The sequence below is a fragment of the Galeopterus variegatus genome, unplaced genomic scaffold (genome assembly GCF_000696425.1).
Source record: "Galeopterus variegatus unplaced genomic scaffold, G_variegatus-3.0.2 Scaffold881, whole genome shotgun sequence".
Taxonomy (NCBI): domain Eukaryota; kingdom Metazoa; phylum Chordata; class Mammalia; order Dermoptera; family Cynocephalidae; genus Galeopterus; species Galeopterus variegatus.
Window position 1 is genome coordinate 342,688 of NW_007726992.1, and position 12,197 is coordinate 354,884.

Genomic DNA, 12,197 nt, shown 5'->3' on the forward strand with positions numbered 1-12,197 from the left:
GAGGTGGCCTTGGGTGAGTGGGTGCGCCCGGGGGTGGCTTAGGGTGGGTTGCAAGTGTGTTTGGGATGGAGGTGCTGAGGCCCACACTTGGTTCCCGAGGGGTCTTGGGGGTCCGCCCCTTGTCCTCGGGGAGCAGCGGCGTGAAGGGGGCTTTAGTGGGCCGAGCGGGCTCCTGGGGGTCGCCCCAGCTTGCGTGCGCGGCCTCTCTGCGTCCTGGGAAACGCGCGCTGGCGACCGTTGCAGCCCGCGGCGAAGGTGGGCCGGCTTGGCGCTTCTTGCCGGCCGGGTGTGTGGGGGGACGACCGGTGTGTCACCCACTGGCAGGGGCTGAGGAAGCGTCGCCTGGACGGCCGGGCGCATGGCCCAGGCCGGGTACCCCCGCCGCCGGGATGCGCTCCCTGAGGCGACGGGTATGCTACCCAGGTGTCTGGCGCGGCCTTGGCCCTCTCACGTGGCAACTCGGCGAATGGTCCCCAGCTCGCGAGGCTGAAGCTGCTGGGAGCCATGGAGGGCTGGTCCCCGTACTGGCTGCCCAGAAACGAGCAAGGCAAGGGGGAGATTGTGAGGACATTCGGCAGCATTGTAGATAAGCAAGTCTTGCGTGTCCTGGTGTTAACGTTCTGTAAAGTGGTTGCAGGTAGTGTGGGGGTGTAAGCAGCTTGGAAACCGGTTTCATGCTATCCTGTTTTTCCTGGCAACACCTGTTTTTTTGTTTTGTTTGTTTTGGGGTTTTTTTTAGTTAATGCAAGGTATTTTCGAAACATTTTTTATTGCCATCTAACATGCGTATTAAAAAACGGCCCAAATCTTAAGTATATGATTCAATGAATTATCATATAGGGAGGATATGAGTATTTTATACAAGGTGCACCAAGAAAAGAAATCAAGGGAAATGTTCTTTAGTTACTTAAAACCTGCTTTTCGTTGGGATGAGAGGACTATTTTCTGATTGGGCCTTCAAGTTAACTCATTTCTAGTTTGTGTTTTTCATCATGCTTTTTTTTTTTTTAAGCCAGAATTTAGTAAATCTCAGAGAGTAGGGATATAAATACATTTTAAATGTGTATTTCTGTTTTCATCCTTTTTGATTCGGAAATTCAAGCTGCGTCTGTTAGGGAGGAACCCAGAATCCACCAACCAGAACTGTCCCTTCCTGAAAGACGGTACCTTGTAAAATAAAACATGGAAAGGGGAGGTTAAGTTTGCATTTGTATTCGGTTAAGAGTTTAAATAATAGGCTATTCAGATGTTTTGTTGTACTAATGAGGGGTGGGGAGAGGCTGTATGGTTGGGCCTTCAATTTATTGGGGATTTTAAGGAATTTAAGGGGGGGGGATTCTTTTTTCTTTTTCTTTTTCTTTTCTTTCTTTCTTTTTCTTTTTCTTTTTCTTTTTTTTTTTTTTTGGCAGCTGGCCGGTTTAAGGGGAGATTCTTACTAAGTTCTCTTTGGAAGCTTTATTGTAGAATCATTTGATGCACTCTACTGATAGTAAGGTTAGCGTACAGCTATTTTCCTTCATTTGAAATTGGAAATATGGAAAGACATGTTGTGTAGAGGTTTAAAAGTACAGATAGTCGGTCCATGATTTAGGATGGTTTGATTTTTACAATTTTTAGACTTTACAGTGGTGCGAAAGCGATACGCTTTCAGTAGAAGCCGTACTTTGAGTACCCATACAACCATTCTGTTGTTAACTTTCAGTAGTCTTCTATAAATTACATGAGATTTTTTACACTTTATTATAAAATAGACTTTGTGTTAGATGATGCTGCCCAAATGTAGGCTAATGCAAGTGTTCTGAGCACATTTAAGGGTAGGCTAGGCTGAGCTATGATGTTCCGTAGGTTAGGTGTATTAAATGTATTTTTTAAATTTTCCCAGCATCACTCATATGAATTAAATGCACTTTTGGAGTGGTAGGGGAGGGGGGTGCTGGCCAGTACAGTGATCCGACCCTTGACCTTGGTGTATGAGCACAACGCTCTAACCAGGTGGACTAACCGGCCAGCCATACGTGCATTTTTGATTTACGATATTTTCAACTTAACAATGTAGGTTGAGGAGCATCTGTATTAAATAAACTTCTATGTGCATTAGGGTTGGTATAGTAAAATTGGAGTATTAGATTTAGGCATCAGCTGGTGCCATGGTTTGTTCTTTTGGGGGTTGGTGAGGCCAGGTACTTAGTAAAATGGTGTCATTTTCAGAAAAATCCTGATTCCTGAGGTTTTATTGTAATTCATCCTGGATGCTGATCATTCTTGGTCACCTGAGGCCTTATCATTTGGGACCCAGTCCTAATGAGAATGAGCCTGCATTTGCAGAGGGTCAACTACTGTTCCTAAGCTTGTGCTGAGTGCTGGGAGGGCTGCAAAAGACAGAAGGGCCTGAGATTTTTCGACAATTTCATGTCGGCACAGTTGGGGGATATGAGTTGGTGAGTGGTTCTCCTGGGGTCCCTTCAGCCTGAAATGCTCCCTTCTCCTCTTTTCCCTTCAGGTGTTCACTTACTCTAGGCAGTCTCTGTCGGAACTAATGAAATTCCTCCTGTCTGTGCCTGCGATACCCCCAGCAAAGCATTGTTCTTATTCTGCCTGTGTTACATTAACCTTCTGGTTCCTTTAAGCAGTGGGTGCTCACTATATGCTGGACTCTATGCTGGTAGCCCTTGCTATCACTAAAGCTGAACAGATTGAGGTCCAGACTGCCTGGGTGTGAATGCCAGCTCTCCCCTTACTACTGTGTCACTTTGGGGAAGTCATTTGACATCCCTGAGCTTCAGTTTTCTCACCTTCAAAATGGGCTTAAGAACAACACTGGGAGAGCACTGTCTTGAGGATGAAGGAATTAGTATCTGTAAAGTAGTGCCTGACACACAGTAAGTGCTCAAGCTGTTTAATCATTATTAGCTATGTGTGCCTCCTCTATTAGATTATTAGCTTGAGGGCAAGGCCTGGGTCCAGGTCATAGGTGCATTCGTCAGTGCCGGGTGGCTGGATCATCACTGTACCTCTCCTAAGAGTTTTTGCACACAATAGGTCTCTAACCAGTGTTTGCCAATTGCGCTATGCTGGGAGTAGCTACACTGGGTTGAGTGCTCAGTAAACACTCATGAGTTGGATTAAAGAAGTGTGTCATCAGAGAAGTTTGAGACAGTGGAACTACAAGACATGATTCCTGACACCTGTTGAGCTTTCCGGTGCATTCTGCAGGTAAGTATTGTTTTACTGAGATGAACTAACTTGCCCATTGTTCTCTAGTAAGGAGGGAATTGCTTTGAGGTAAAATGAGGTTGCCTGATGTCCTTCCAGCTGCATATCTTTCATCCCTTGCCCTGGAGCAGGAGAATGTAGGGGTACAAACTGGAAGTTCAGGAGAACCTCCCCTAGGAGTTCGAAGTAGAGTGGGCCGAGCAACAAAGTTAAGTCTCCAAGAAATCAGAGTTCTTCATCCTTTTTCAATGTTGCATTTAAAACTATTCTTGAACACTTTAATCCTAAAACTGCTTGGACCTAAGAAGAACAAGTTGAGTTTGTGTGTGTGCATTAAAATCTAGAGTCCCTTTGGCAGTGGGAAGGAGCACCAGATCAGGAGGTAAAGGCGCAGAGTCATATTTGGTTTGGGGCTCCTGGCTTTGTTTAGTGATGGCAGATTAGGACTTGGACTTAGCAGGACCTTCAGGGCAAACCTCTGAAAGCCTTTCTGACCGTCAACAGTTTCTTTCCTGATGTTCTGACCCTGGTGACACAACTGGTATAGAGTGCAGCACATGTGCTGTGGTTGTGAGTTCAGCTTGGGTGAGGTGAGTGGAAATGGAAAGGTGTTTTGATAAAATGGTCTCCCTACAATAAGGCCTAACAGGCCCAGATCCCCAGGCTCTCGAGGGGAGAAGCTGCTCTTGCATTCCTCAGAGCAGGCGAGGAGGGTGCACTGGGGCTGTGACTAGTGGGCTCCTCAAATACATTGTTCTCTTGGGGACCCGAGAGACTGTGGAAAGGGGGTGGGCTTGACTTCATGGAAATTGTTAAGCTGTTATTGAGGGAAAGCAGGGTATGAAAAACCATGGAACCATAACTGTTGAGGAGAGAGCTGCCGTTATCAGCCAGCTCAGGTCTCCGAGTTTTTGTGTTGGGGTCTGGTTGAGGAATCTCATCTGCTGAGTAGGATCTGCCAAATGGGGATTCAGTTTGGGATTCAAACTGAATTCAATTGGGATTGTGAGTTTGGGTGTGGTCATCTACTCCTAGGGCTGGCTTAGTATCCTAGTACTTTCCTAGGGCCTTATTCACAGAAGCCACCCGCTGATTCTGACCAGCAAGTACTGCTTGGCTGATATGACAGGTGCCCCAACTCTGGGAACCATGCTCTTGGGCAGTTCCAGTGTATTTGGGCTGGTTCTACCTCCGCCGTTTGATGTGAGAGCTGGCATTGGCTGTAGGGGGCCTTACTGGGCAGGGCCCTGTTTCAGCATCAGCAAAACAAGTCCCTGCCCAAACCAAGTTGTCCATCTCCTGAGCAGTTGTTCTGTCTTCTCCTTTGGACGCTGAGTCTTTAAGAGTTAACTGTTGGTTTAGCAAGTCAATTAGTGTGGTACCCCAGTTGCTGTGGTAGATGTACTGGATTAACTTCCTTCTCAGCTCCAGTTTTCTATCCCTACCCTTGTTTTTCTCTTTCTCACCAACTTTCCATATTTATTTCTGCTGTATTTTATATAAGCAGTGTTAATCCCTTCTTGAAGGAGGGAGAGAGGGTGGGCATAAATAAATACCTGAAATTAATAAATACAGAGCAGGAAATGCCCTCCAAGCTGGAGTATTTCACCAGGCACCTGAAGCCCTTTATTAAGCAGTGCTCTGTGTCCCTGTTTCAAAACAACACTTTAATATATGCCATTAACTTGAAATAACCATCTGAATTGTAAACTGGCCAAAACAGAATTCTTCTGCTCTGCTTCTTTTTTAAAGCAGCACCCCCCACACACCCCACCCCCACCTGCTGCATGTATGGGATTCCTTCAGCACCTAGGCGTGTGTTTTCAGCACTCCATGTACTAGAGGGGGAAGTGGCATTGGGCATGGAGTAGTCTCACCTCTTAGGAGGTTTTGCTCTTTTCTACCTTCTTAATTGTATGTGTTCAGTTTTCTTGAGCACCAGTCAGGGGTGACAATTGGTAGTGAAATATTATGACAGCCTTCAGTGGAAGCTTTCCTTGCACTTGGGTTATTTTTTCCCCCAGTGGATACATGTGTTATGAACAAAATTTAGCAGTGATCATTTTCATTAGCTAGATAACCAATATTATTTAAAGCAGTTTTAGTTACATCAGACCAAAAGCTCTCTTTAAAAAATTACTAATTCTGGGCCAGGCTGTGGCTCACTTGGGAGAGTGCAGTGCTGATAACACCAAGGACAAGGGTTCAGATCCCTATGCAGGGATGGCTGGTTAGCTCACTTGGGAGAGCGTGGTGCTGACAACACCAAGTCAAGGGTTAAGATCCCCTTACTGGTCATCTATTAAAAATAAAAATAAAAAATAAAAAATTACTAATTCTAATTGCAGTTTTCTTAACATGAAAACGTGTTCCTGCTCTCCTCTTTTCCCTTCCTCCCCCACCTACATTTCCACTTCACTGGATTTTATTTTTGTCAGTCACGAATTTTTTCCTAAAGAATAATTGCTTCTTATTAATGGTCCATTAATTTCCACATATCCATAATCTTCTGGGATGAGATTAACCCTTTTTATAGAAGAGCAATTAAGTGATAGAACTGGACTGTTTCAATATACACCATTCAACTTTAATTTCTCCTAAATTTCTCTTTAATTTCTCTTGTCTTTTAGTTTCTCACAGTTTCAACTGAGGGTCTCCAGGGGACTCAGTGCCTTTCTGCTGGGGACTGTCGAATGTCCTACATAACTTTATCTTTACTATTTAAAAATTAAAAGGATTCTTCCCACTTTGGCCGGTAAAGATAATTTCAGAGTGAGTGCCTCTTTTAACCAATTCAAGCAGGAGATAAGACACACAAGGTATAGTGCTGTCCAGTAGAAGTTACTGTGATGATGGAAATGTTCTAGGTCTGAACTGTTCCATATGGTAGCCATTAGTCACATTGTGGCTATTGAACCCTTTGGAACTGAATTTTTAATTGTCTCTAATTTTTTTTTTTTTTTAAGATGACCGGTAAGGGGATCTTAACCCTTGACTTGGTGTTGTCAGCACCACGCTCAGCCAGTGAGCGAACCGGCCATCCCTATGTGGGATCCGAACCAGGGGCCTTGGTGTTATCAGCACCGCACTCTCCCGAGTGAGCCACGGGCCGGCTCCATTGTCTCTAATTTTTTAAAGTTTAAATTTATACAGTCACATGTGTAGTGGCTCCCACATTGGATTGTGCATTAACTAGATGTTGACTAAGGTTGCCAGATTAGGATCAGAAATGAGTAATGAGTTTCAGATCTCAAACAAGTTGCTTCAAACCCATCTATTCTTGATTTCTCCTATACAAGCTCTGGTATTTGGCACTTGTCATTCAACTACTGTCAGATGCTCACGTGCCACCAAAAACAGAAGCAGCTTGGCAATTAGCTCCCGTGGTTCATATCAGGTTGCAGGGCAATGATGGAACTAGTAGACAAGACTTATTTGACTTATATCTGGTTCCTGGTGGCCCTGGGGTGTCCATGGTCAGCCAGTCTCTCTCTGTCCTTGTCTCATCTTATTAAGTTGGCATGACTAAAGAGTAAAGACTGAAGCCAGGGTCTTTGGTTACACAACTTAGTTGGAAAAACTAGATTGAATTAGAAGGCATTACCAACCCATTAAATGAAACCATTAGCCATACAGGATTTGGGCGAGCTGTGGGGAGAACTTTTCCAGAAAAAGGTTGACAGGGATAGTTGGTAGGGAGCTGGACCACAGGCATAGGCCAGAGAACCCCATGGCAGGAAGTGAGGTTGGCAGGGGCATTTGGGGGTATTGGGCACCACAGCTGAATTAGTCAACTTTCCTGTTCTCTAGGATGTGCTCACTAAAGTAGGTGGGTCTCAGCTCTCTCGTTCCAGCTTGCTCCTCACAAACCGTGGCCTCGGGTGTTGGCTCATAGAACTTGGTTCCTTATCTGTAAAATGAAATGATACACTAGGTGATCTTACTGGTGCTTTCCAACTCTGAGATGTTATGATCCTCCATAGCCAGTCCAGGAGGCAGAGGGAAGGATATGGCTGGTCTTCACTCTTCTTGTCAGTGGGATCACCAGCCGCATTGGCTTGGAGTCCCACCCCACCCCGTTACAGCCACACCCCGGAGTTCTGCCTCCTTCATCTCCCATGACCAGTGCCTGGAGTCAGACCCTGTTATCTAGGGCCTGACCGGTATCACAAGAACCTTAACAGTCTGTCCCTCGGTCCAGGTCACCCTCCCTGTTGTGGATTTATCATGTCACTCTCTTCCTCTCATGTTTGCCTAGCACTTCTTAGAGAGTACTGTCTAAACTGCTGATGAAGCTTCCAGGCATGTTGGGATAGGACTCCCACTTGCCCTTCCAGCCCCCTTTCTCGCACCAGTGACCACCCCTAGCCCGTAGTGTACAGCACACTTTGTACCTCCTTGCACCTGACTACCTGTGTGCATACTGTTCCCTTTGTCCAGAATTCTCCACCTCTCTGTATCTGCCGTCTTTATCCTTGTCTACCCTCTTCATCCTTCAGTACTTGGCTCACACCTCACCTCTTTCCTGAAGCCTTCCCTGACCACAGACACTTGTGGTGTGTTTTTATTTCCTTTCTCTTCCGTTTTCCATTACATCGTTGATTATGCTAATGCAGTTGAATCATGTGCAAATAAAATTGGGGCTGGCATTTGAAAGCTAAAGTGTACAAATCTTAAGTGTAAAGTGTGATGAATTTTTATGTATATACCCATGTATCTGACACCCATATCAAGAAATTAAATTTTTCTTTTCTTTTTTTTTTTTTTTTTTACTTTTTGTCTTTTACTGACCGGCAACGGGATCGCAACCCTTGGTGTTGCGCCCACATTGCGCTCGGAGCGCCACTGCACTCCCAAGCGGCGCACTCTCCAGTGCGCCACCGGGCCGGCCCAGAAATTAAAATTTTCCAGTACCCAGCATGTTCCCTCGTGTCTCCTAGTCAGTACCCCCCCTTCCCCAAAGGTGACCACTGGTCTCATTTCATAGATTAGTTTTGTTTATTTTTGAACTTTATTAAAATAGATTCCTTTAGTACATACTCTTTAAAATTGTGGTAAAATATACATAACATAAAATTTACCATTTTAACCTTTTTTAAGTATACAGTTCAGTACCATTAAGTACATTCATATTGTTGTGCAACCATCACCACCATCCATCCATCTCTAGAACTTTTTCATCAAATATATCCTTTTTTGTATCTTTTTTTTTTTTCAGTCAACAGTATGTCTGTAGGATTCACCTGTGTTGTTACATTAGGTGATTAGTGATTCATTTCATTTTAGTTTGGAGTAGTCCTACACCATGTGACTATACCACAATTTGTTTTATCCCTATTCTCTTGCTGATGGGCAATTGGATTTTTTCCAGTTTTTTATTCTTGTGACTGAAACTCCTATGAACATGATGCTTGTATACATATCTTGGTGTACATACAATGCATTTCTGTTGGGTACATACCTAGGAGTGGAATTGTGTGGTCATAGAATAGGAATATGTTCAGCTTTAGCAGATATTACCATACTGTTTTCCAAAATGGCTTGTATTCATTTTCTATTGCTACTCTAAGAAATTATCATAAAATTAGTGGCTTAAAGCAAAATCAATTTATTATCTTATGATTCTGGAGGTCAGAAGCCCTAAAATCAAGGTACCAGCAGAGGCTTTATGAGGCTCTAGGGGAGAATCTGTTTGCTTGTCTTTTCCAGTTTCTAGAGGCTGCCTGCGTTTCTTGGCTCATGGCGCCCCGCCCTCCATATTCGAGGCCAGCAGTGTCGCATCTTCCATCCTGTGCTTCCGTTGTCACATCTCTTCACTCAGATGCTAACTCTCCTAACAGTCTTGTGATTACCTTGGGCCTACCTCGAAAATCTGGATAAACTCCCCATCTCTCTCTTTTTTTTTTTAACCAGCTGACCAGTAAGGGGATCTGAACCTGTGACCTTGGTGTTGTAAGGCTGTGCTCTAACCTACTGAGCTAACCGGCCAGCCCCTCTTCTCATCTCAAGAGCCTTAACTTAATCACAGCTATAAATATCTTTTTTGTCACACAAAGTAACATCCACAGGTTCTGGGGACTAGAACGTGGACATCTCCAGGGAGCCGTTATTTTGCTTACCAGATGGCTGTACCATTTTGCATTCCCACAAGCAGTGCATGAGATTTTCTGTCCTCCACATCTTTGGCAGTACTTGGTATTATCAGTCTTTTTAACTGTAGCCATTCTGGTAGGGATGTGGGGGCACATCCACGGCCACCACCCCAGGCAGTGTGTCTTCCTTTCCTTTGCTCCAATGATAGCTTTATTGCAACTTATCAGCATCATATTATGAATATTTGTTTACATTCCTCTGTCTTTGTCCAAACTGAACAGTGCTTCATGAGGCAGGGTGTTCAATAAATGCAGCTTGGATGCTAAGACTGCCTGAGGGCAGTTTTCAGCAGAGCTAAAGATGAAAATAAAAATGAAAGCCCATGCTTATAGTCCTGTCTCTGCGTCAGCCCCCTGGATCTGAGGTAGGTAGGGTTTCTCCCCAGTAAAAATAGGACCAGAGCAAAGAACCTGGTTTCCAGATTCTGCATGCTGTTGTCTTTCCCAAGATAGTTAATCTATAAGTGAGTAATGCCCTAGAAGGAGATTTGGGCCTCAACTCCTAAGGGCGTTGGTTGGAAATGACTTCACTGTATATGTAAATGAGAGGAAAATGCACTTCCGGCAGGCTTCTTGGGAGTCTGATCTTGGACCTTTTGCAGGGACTCAAGTTTTCTTTTTCCCTGGACTCTGTACAGCAACACACTGCAGCTTCTCACTTGCAGAAGGAAAGAATCGAAGGTAAGTGTAGTGCTTTCTTGATCTCAGGGAATGTCGTGTGTATAGACTTAAATCTGCCTTTGAAACTTGAGATCAGAATATCTGAGGAAGGTGAAGCCAGAGTAGAAATGAATTTTCGATGTCCCTAGACACTGGGTGGCAGGTGCAGCTGTCTTGGCACTAGAGAGAGAAACCTCGAAGGTGCGATTAGTATTAGACAAGAGGCAGACAGGATTGTGGCTTCCTTTGGGAATATCCTGATGGAAGTCAATACTTAGTTTCATTCCCTAGTTTACTTTGCTGGGCGCACACCTGGTTTCACGAGGGCTTTAAGATTTCAGGGCCTCAGTCTTATCTTCCCAGGCTGCCAAGGTGTGTTGGCAGTGTTCCTACAGCTTGGCATTAACTTTGACCCTTTGGAGTGTGGGAGGGTGGGGGGGAGTTGTAACCTTGCATTGTGGCGGAGGACTTCCTCAGCCTTCACGGGGAAACCTCTCTGTCTTCGACCAAAACCTGGCTGGTTGGTATTTGGATCAAAAAGGAGTTGTTCTTTGGAGAAAAATATTATCTCAGGGTAGGAGTTACTGTGATGGGCTGGGGTTATTGGTCCCTGTCTAAAGACATACAGTGTCACAGCTTTAGTGATTTGCATAATTACATGTGTGAGTCACAGGCTGATCTGAAACAAGCTGGCCATGCCAGAATAGAGGCACACCTGGGTGTTGAGTGGTGGGGCTGGTATATGCACCATGAGGGTTGGGACGGGCTGAACATCGCTGTGGCCATGTGTTTATGGAGTCCCAGTGACTTCCTGGACATCCATTCCTCTCTGTCTGCTATATTTGAGTTGTGGAGGTCAGGTGGCTGTGTTCATGCTGAGAACTGTCCCTCCATGATTTGAGCCCAGACTCCTCTTCTCTCCCCATCATCTTGGACCAAGGAAGTTGAGGGACTGGCCTTTTGGAGTTGCCCTCTGTGGACTGCAGGTCTGGAGGGGATCTTGAGAGAGAATATGGGCTGAGCTGCCTCCTGTAAACAGGTGGGTGTTCCCATTTTCCGGGACAGATACTGGCTTTCTGCTTTACGTTCTCTGAGGCTGGAGGGGCTCCTCCCACCTCCTGGTTCAGGAAATTCTTTATGCTGGTACAAACATCTCTCCTCTTGCTGCACGCCCTGTGGATAAGCAGGACAACCACTTTTCACAAAACCACCCAGTCCCCATAAACATGGGTACCAAGACCCTTCCATAGGCTACACCACTCTCAGTTCCTTAAACTCTCCCGATGTGGCTTCTTGTTTGGCATTTATTCCTGTGATTGGTGTTTTCCTTCTCTGACTTTTCGCACAAATTGCCCATAATGTAGCCCTTTTACCTCTTTCTTGGTTAAGAATTTACTATTTAACACCTTAATCTGATCTGATACTGGCTTGGCCACTAACTAGCCATCAGGCTGCAGGTTAGTTTCTTGGCCTATTCTAGCCTCTTTTTCTTTACCTATAAAATGGGGATAGTAACTAAAACTCCTTGGAGTTGACAGGAGGATTATAAGGTTATATTTTACATGGAAAGTGCTTAGCACAGTCTCTTGCACATAAGTGGTGCTTCATGAAATAGGAGGTGTGTTTATCAGTTCCTTAGCTAGTACAGGTTCCCAGACTAGATGTCTACAGAAATAAAAATATTTTCTGTTATAGTGTACATCTATATCAATATACTTATATTTTTGCATTTATATATGGTCTTTGCCTTCCAAGGAGCTAGTGACCTAGTAAGATAGGCTGTCTCTAACTTACTATAATCCAAGTCCAGCACTGAAAAGTACCATAAGTAGAATTATAAAAATGGACTATAAGGCTATAGATGAGCAAATAGTTCATTCTGGCTGGAAGACTGGTATCAGTTTTTGTGCATGTATTAGTCCCCACGGCAGGTGATTTCTTTGGGAGAGACATTTACTTACACTTGGGTGTACTACGGTTGGCAGCACAGCCCTGTCAGGTCCTCAGCACATAGTTACTGGAGGCCAATGTCTTTGGCCCTGTACTCCAGTTTCTTTATAGGAATGGTGTTTCTTTTCCTCCCACTCAGAGCTTAATTTATATATTGAAATTCTTTTTTTTTTTTTTTTTTTTTTTTTTTTTTTTTTTTTTTTTTTTTTTTTTTTTTTAAAA